Below are 8,426 nucleotides of genomic sequence, written 5' to 3'. Positions count from 1 at the left end.
CAAATTAGAGCCTTTGCTATGGAACTAAAAGAATACCTCAAGGACATTTTATATTATTTGGTGCAACAATCAAAGTATAAGAGCAAAAGATTAATGGCCTAGATTGGGTCTTAGTAATTTCTAGAGGGAATTCAATCAATAAAGTTGGTAGAAAATCACATATAGTGGATGCTAATGAATCATGGGAAAGATAATAAATTTCCAAAAGATAGAATTCCCAATGGCTCCAATTTTGTAAATGATGAAAGCTCTAAAAGACGGAGCCAAGGCAAGGTAGCCAAATGATAGAGTCATGGAAAACCTTAGCAAAGGAATTTAGTGCCTAATATTAGCACAAGATAAAAAAGAAGATAATAGTGTCATTAAATAAAGAACTCTCTAGAATAAAGAAGTGGAATTTACACAATATGGGCAATGGAAGGTGTTGGAAACACCTAAGATATTAACATGAGAAGTTAATATTAAAGTTCTAAAAATGCAATAGTTATATTCGAGACTACTCCAAAATAAGTAGTAAGATCGTGATAGAGAAGGTGTCTATAGGAGGTTTATTAGTATTTAAACCAATAAAGTGAGAGAAGCATCACAAGGGATTCAATAAATCTATAAATTGGAGAATCTATATGTGAGACACAAATCCCTAAGCCCCAAAATGGAGCCAAAAGGGGTGCCACGTGGTAGTGGCCGAAGTGAAGGCCAAATGAGTATAACACGTTTGGACCAAAAACTTTGACTTGAAAAGTCGAGAGCGGGAGTGGAACTCCCAACGAAGTGCTCGAAGAACGAGCACAAAGCAAGCAATAAGTGAGTCTCTAGAAAAAGGACCCGAGATGGAGTCCAAGATGGACCCGAGATGGAGTCCGAGATGGAGTCTGAGATGGACCTGAGATGGAGTCCGAGATGGACTCGAGATGGAGTCCGAGATGGAACCAGGACCAAGACCGAGACCGAGACCGAGACCGAGACCAAGACGAAGACCGCGACCGAGTTCGAGTCCAAAACTGAGACCGAGACTGAGTTCGAGTCTGAGTCCGAGTCCGAGTCCAAATACTAATACAGGAAATTGGGTGAAAGCCCAAAGTGATCATCCCCCAGGAGGGGGGGCTGTAGGGGGTTCCAAAAGTATAGTAGGGAGAGTGTGGGGGTTGGATCCTAGTGGAGCTAGTTTAGCCAGGAAAGGCCAGTTTGGCCTAGGAAGGCTGTACCCAGGTGTTGGGTGATGAGCTGACCACTGGGAAGTCCAAAACTAGAGTGAATACGGACCGACAAACGGGGTAACTTGGTGAAGTGTTCAAAAGCCGGCTCTAGTTCCCCTGGGAGATTGAATGGTCGAGTCCAAGCATGGGTGGCACTATCTACTTGGATACCTGGCGTGGCTCAATGGAACTTTGCTCTAAGCCCATAGCTAGAGCACCTAAAGGTGGAAGGTAGGGAGAGTACCCATGAGGCTTTGTAGGGCCACAGTGTTGCGAAATGTTGTCCCAGAGTCCCGGACTGTGGAAAGGAAGAGGAGGAGTCCTCTGTTGTGGTGACCAAGGACACGGTCACGTAGTGGAGAAGTCCCAGAGGATAGTGGGACTTGGTGGTCGAGCCTGTGGACCTTGATCCAGAGGCAATGTTGGCGAATACAGCCATGGATAGAAAGGGACTTGGTGGGGAATGTAAAAGGGATATTGGGGAAGGTTATTCCCCTGCCCGTAAGCATCCTAAGGATGCTAAAGAGTGGATCTGGGATGATCACTCATGGACGGATGGCCCGGTCTTTGAGAGATGGGACTGTGATGCAAGTGGTGTTGGACCACTGGTGTGACCAAGGTGAATGGGCATGGCCTTAGTGTAACAGACTGATATGTTAGTGGTACCTTGGGGTGTCAGTCATGGGATTGGACACATGGAGCACTTGGACCAAGTGCAATGGTTGAGCGGCATGGATGTCATTCTTGGGGCTAGCAAATCCCTAAGTCCAGAATAGGACTTACGGAGGTTGTGAGTGAGACTCCTCCAAGTGGTCAAAGGTGTCGTTAAGTGACTAAAGTAAAATGGAAAATGTAGTCATTTACCAATAAATGGATAAGTATATTGGTAACGCATGTGGTTTTCACCCTTAATCCTATCGTAATTTATCATAGGATAACCATGAAGCAAAACTTAAATCCTCCATATGCCACATGTCACATGCCATGTGCCACATACCATGTGTCCAAGGACAATGGAGTAGAACCCGAGTTTCAAAGCCTTGGCCACTGAATGAAGGAATGGAGCCAAACTCTCAAGCATGGAGCTAAGGAGCGAAGGGACTGAAGCACAAAGCAACTCCTAAGCATTTAGCCCAAAGAGTGAAGGGACAGGAGCACGGAGCAACATAAAAACAATCTTAGAGCATCCAACATCGTAATGTTAGGACCAACATACAAAACGAAGTCAAACAGAGTTTGGCATTATTTTAGCATACTAGTGGATTAACGTGAGGATATGGGTACTCCACCAGCTAGCATGGTATGGAATTTGGGCTTAGACCCAAGCTGGATGCAGAAAAAAAACAGATATGCAAATGGGAGCTAAACTATACCTCAGGTTGGTCAGCCATGCTCAACCTACCCACTATCCCTATTATATATTTGGAACCCCCCCACAGCCCCCCCCCCACCCCTCTTTGAGGAATACACGCTTTGGGCTTTCACCCTTAGCTACCTTTAGTACTGGGATTAACTCGAAACTTACTAGATATGGAATGGTATTAGATTGTGAATTTGGACACAGGACAAACACCATTGTGTTTAGGACAATCTTTACATTCCATAGATATGCCAAATTAACAAATCTAGACACTTTCCATAAATAACAATTGGAACCAAATAGTACTAACACAAGGTGTATGATAGCGAAGGTGTTTGGTAGACACAGTAAGTTATTATTTAATGAATATTGAGGAACCAATCTCAATATCGTGGGGGTTCTTAACACAAGCAAATGCAAGCCAACAACATAAGTTTCTCATCACTATGTTTAACTAAATGACAATTTTGGATTTCTTTCCTTAGTGCTCTTCTAGTCTAAGTGCATATGTGATGACCAATTTCTCAACTAGCTTAGGCAGAGACTAAAAAAGGGACCAACAATACCAACGTCTTGTTGTTATGGTAGTAAGGAAAAAATATCCAAAAGGACTAGCCGACAAATAACTTTCAATACCAAAAGTCATATTTACGACACTCTCCCCCCTTTAGGGAAGATTGACATCCTTGTCGATGCATACTCTAGTTTAGAACACCACCAAGAAAACAACTGTAGAAAAAGTTTATAGTATTTACACTTTGTGAGAAATGCACCAATTTAAATGAGTTAAGAAGCAACTTCTTTCTTTAACACAAATATGCTACTAATGTAAACACCTTCCGGCCATTGCCGATAAGGAAATGACCAACAAAGTTAGCCACCCTTGTTGCTCTAAGTATCACCCAACTTAAAAAAATGTGATATGCCCTTGCCCGTAAAGACATAGAAAGAGAAGCCAAAGGCCCCAACCCTCATGAGCAAAGAAACCAAACCCATCAATAAAGTTTAGATAGACTACTATAAACAGGCAATTAGAGTTGTTTACATAGTCATGCTCTTTTAACGAAATATGGAATATCAAGAGAGAGGTGGGTGATGTGATCAATTGATAGTAACTACCCCATGACTAAAGATTTTACTATGCACATGAATTGCCAAAGCTAGTTTGCTTATACTGGCCTAAACCTAAAGATCAATAAATAAACAATATCAAAGTTAGAGACCATGATATCTTAGAGATTTAATTACCAGTGAATAAATCTTAGATGAGAACACTAAAGTATTCCAAGTAAGTTATCATCTGATAAACTATTATTAAAGTATAGGAACCATCAAGATTATTATAGTTGGGAAACATAAGATTCACTATCCAAAAAAATTCAAAAACAAGTAGATCATCAAAAAAACTTAATGAGAAAACTTAACTATCAAATATTGTAGACAATATACTAAACAATTTACAAAATAACTCAAAGAATATAAAGTATCATCGATCGGCAAGCAACATGAAAGGAAATAATATCCAAATCTATCAAAACCAACCTTAGCAACAATCAATAAAATAGAATGAATGTTGCAAAACTAATAAACACTTGTTTATGCCAACTATTACACTTAGCTAATCTAAATAAATCCCAGTCAAAAATACCAAGAAACTAGAGTTGCTCAAGTGAATATTAGCAACATCCTACCAATATCTCAAACCCAAGAGACTAATCTAGAGCAAATCACAAAGAAAATGTGGTAATGCGAAAAGCCAAAATCTATCAAATTCAACAATTAACCATCATGAAAGAACATTAATCATCCCATCAATAGAGAGATGCATAATTGTCAAAGAAATAATCCACCATCCTAAAGAACGGTAGGTTATTCTACATCAACAATAATCAAGTAAAACCTTTGACAAAAGATAACCAACTATCCTAGATGATAGTCAATCTTCACCAATGATTGCCAGATGCAAATACTAATTTCAACATTAAAACTAATAAGCAAAAACAAATGCATTCCTCAACAACTTCTAACAAATAGAATAATGAGCATAAAACTCAAAGAATCAAAAGCTCGAAGAAGTATATAACAAAGTTTTGCCTAACAATGATCACGAGTTTTGGTACAACCCATAATATCCTTCTCAACACATCCATAAGCTAAACTTCATAATACAAAGTTAATGAAAAGTATATTTGCATCAATTCAAAAGCCAAGCACAATAAAACTATATTTAACAAGTGATCACTAAACAATCCTCCATGAATCCATCTATAGCAAGACGTAACTCACTTCATAAAAAACACAAGAGAAATCATCAATGATCAATATATCCCCAACTCAAATTCAACAAAAAACTAACATCTTTAATATTGATCATTAACTCTTACTCTTGTAAAGTTAGTATAGTTCATGACTAAATCACTTTTCAAGGAAAAGCCAAAGCTCAACCTTTACTAAAAAATCTTATTTGGCACACAACTAACTCAAACTTTCAACTTAGTTCATTTGAACACTAATACAATTGCTAACTAAAAAATGCATGAAGGCTAATAATATAAAACTATAGCGAAATTATTAATACTATCTATATTGATACTAATAAACTCAATATCAATATTACAGAGAAACATCTCGTTTCATTCGAATTTCAACACTAATAATGTCAACGACAAAGCATCACTTCAATGGCATCAATACCATAATAAAATTAAAAGAAAGCAAGAGTGAATCACCACTCAAAACTCTCTAGCAACCAAAGTAAAAAATACTATATTTAGTATCCGAGACCAATCCTTCAGCAAAACTCAGTTACATATAACATATCATCAAGGAATGATTCATTATGTCCAAGACTTAATGTAATCCAACATTATAGATTAAACACAACCAAATGATATCGACAAAGGTGATATCATTATGCCAACATGGGAAAACCATGCAAGTTTAACAACACGATCTTCTACAACACCATCTAGTAAAGCAAGCCCATCAATGATAAATCTTTATTGAGCAAAGGAAGTGTCAACAATCGTCGACAAAATTTACAAGCAATCATTAGTCACAAAGCAATCAATAACCATTCTTCAACTTGCCTTCATAAAACTCAAATATTAAACTCATGTCATTGAGTTATATACTTGTCCAACAAAAAGTGTCTAAACGTATTAATGGGCTTATTGTGATTCAACTAGATTCAAGTGCTCATTTGGTTTGTGTTTGTCCATGTACTTAAGGGCTCTGAGCATGCCTTGAAGCGGCTAGCTATGCATGATCAACACTTAACTAAAACTAAAGTAAAGACCATGAGATGGGCTCATATGGTACACAACCTCTGGATAGACAAAGTTATAGTACAGGTACTAACATCTCAACTTCAAACAACTAAATTGGATATAACTATCCTCAGCCAAGGCGCAAGGCTACCAAGACCAAATCAGGATCAATGAGAGCTTATTACTCTCATAGAGTTTAGCAAAATGCAAGATATAACCTACTACTAAGCATAATGCTACAGAAGAAAAGCACAAGGGTCACTTTTCCTAGAAAACTACAACGGCCACTATTTTACACTAATTTCAGACTTTATCCAACTCAATTGCCTTAACCCCAAAAGTTAACATCCCTTTCGGGCCACATCATACAAATTATATACTGAAATTTAAGCTAACCGAAGTCAACTTCAACCCCTTCACTAATTTATATTAGCTTATGAAAATAGAATGGTTTTTGAGCAAAATGATTAATAGATTAGCCATTGGAAAAGTTATAAAAAATTTGTGAAAAATTTTCCATCCTAAAAAAAGAATGACTCTAAGTCTAGGAATACAAACTTTCAAAACTCAACCAACTTCCTCCTACTAACAATTTCACATAGGTTCACCTTAACATAAATCTTATGACCTAACAATATGTTTAAGCATCGAACATTATGCCCATATTTCTAACATCCAACACCGACATTTGCAAAATGCAAAATAAACATCCAAAGCTTGATCACGAAAACTATATTTTTGGATATCCACATTGCACTAACACTCTTTTTCAACCACTTTCAAGATCCAATGTATAGCCAAAACACTAATAAAAAAAATGTCATGGAAAATTAAGATCTAAGGAAAATTTCTCATCACTTGAAATAACAATGCCACTTCTACTTACAAGTGTTAGCAATGTTAATGCATTAATTACACACCTTCCCATCTAACAATTTACTCCAAGTGCTAACTAATAAACTAACAAGCCATAACAAGGGAATGCTATAACCCTTCCCAACATCTTAATAGGCAAATTCAAAAAACCAAGGAACCAACTTAAGCTTAGCATAATGGATCACCATTGAGAACATAGTCAAAGTTACTTCAATGCTACTATGTGCAAGTAGATTAACTTCACTATCAACCACTTTAAGGTTGATCATCATTTAATCAAGCAACTTTGTAAACACATTATTCACAAAATCACAATGACTTAATCATCAATTGAGCAACCCTATTAGCAATGCCTATGTCACTACTACAAAGGTTTATACGAGTATCAAATGTCAACTCAATTCGACAAAATGTAACATAAATACCACATTAGAACTTTGAGAGCAATTGGGCTTATTTGAGGAACTTTCCAGAGGTGAGAAGGCTTTAAATTAGAGTCCAGGTAATACTTGTCTTATAGTTTCACGTTTCTAACTTCTCTTTTCTATTTTTTCTTTGTTTTCCTCTTTTTCTTCTTTTTCCTTTGTTTCATTTTAAATTTTCTTTTCTCCACTTTGTCTCCTCTTTTTTTAGTGTTTAGTTCTTTTATTAAGTTTTCCCACTTGGTTTTCCAGAACTCTATATTCCTTCTCTTTTCTTTGTTTTTCTTTGCTTTCTTCTCCTCACAACAGTTGCTGACACAAAGTACCACCTTGGAGTCTATACTAACACTTTGGTTGTGGGTTCTTGTATGTGATGGAGTTTGGCATGTTCGTCCATGGTCACCGAGATAATTAGATTCCAGGAATATTTTAATCCTTAAAATATTCTCTTTACTTGTATAAAAGCCATACTTAAGCATGAGAGAAATAAGGATTGGCATTTGTGAGCACACAAGTGTGGAGGGTTGAAGCTAAAGCCCCAACACCTAATTTGGCATGGGATAAAGTGGAGGCCTTGGGATAAAATGTTAATACATCAATGGTATATTTGTGACTAAAGTGGGACTTAGGACACATGGTGCATTTGGACCAAATACAAAGTCATTGTGGTTTTGAAACCATTTTACCATTTTCAAAAATGGCATAAACAAGTTATGACTCCATAAATTTTCAAGTTTGAATATGCAAATGACACTATCTCCTTAGAACAACAGATATTAGTCTCACCTTGCAAGAATTGCAATCTTAGAATAAATTTGGTGAAATAAACTTCTTTTTAAAAGTGTCTTTACTTTTTCTATAATATTATATTTTATAATATTATTTTCTTCGTGAATCAATATAGATAATTGCATTAAATGCTATTTTATTTATTTCAAGGGCACTTTAATGTGTAATGTAATAAAGACAAAGAGGTTCTTTAATAATATTGTTTAAAGCTAACAATATCTATTATTATAAAAACATATATTTTTAGAAGATATGTATAATCAGGATTCTTAATGAGTTTTTGTAACTAGAAATTATTTTAGATTGGTAGAATTTTAAACATCAGGTCTATTGTGGTCAAAAGCTTTCCCCAGCTATTGTCGCAAATGTGACTTCGGGTATCGAAAGATACTTGTCGACCAGTCCTTACGGGCACTCTTTCCTTACTGCCATGACACCAGGAGGTCGGTACTGCTGGTTCCCTTTATTGGCCCCTTTTGTCCAAGTGTTAGTAAACTGGACTTAGCATCTGTAT

Source organism: Selaginella moellendorffii, unplaced genomic scaffold (genome assembly GCF_000143415.4).
Source record: "Selaginella moellendorffii unplaced genomic scaffold, v1.0 SELMOscaffold_5, whole genome shotgun sequence".
NCBI classification, from domain to species: Eukaryota; Viridiplantae; Streptophyta; class Lycopodiopsida; order Selaginellales; family Selaginellaceae; genus Selaginella; species Selaginella moellendorffii.
Note: the sequence above shows the minus strand (reverse complement) of the source record.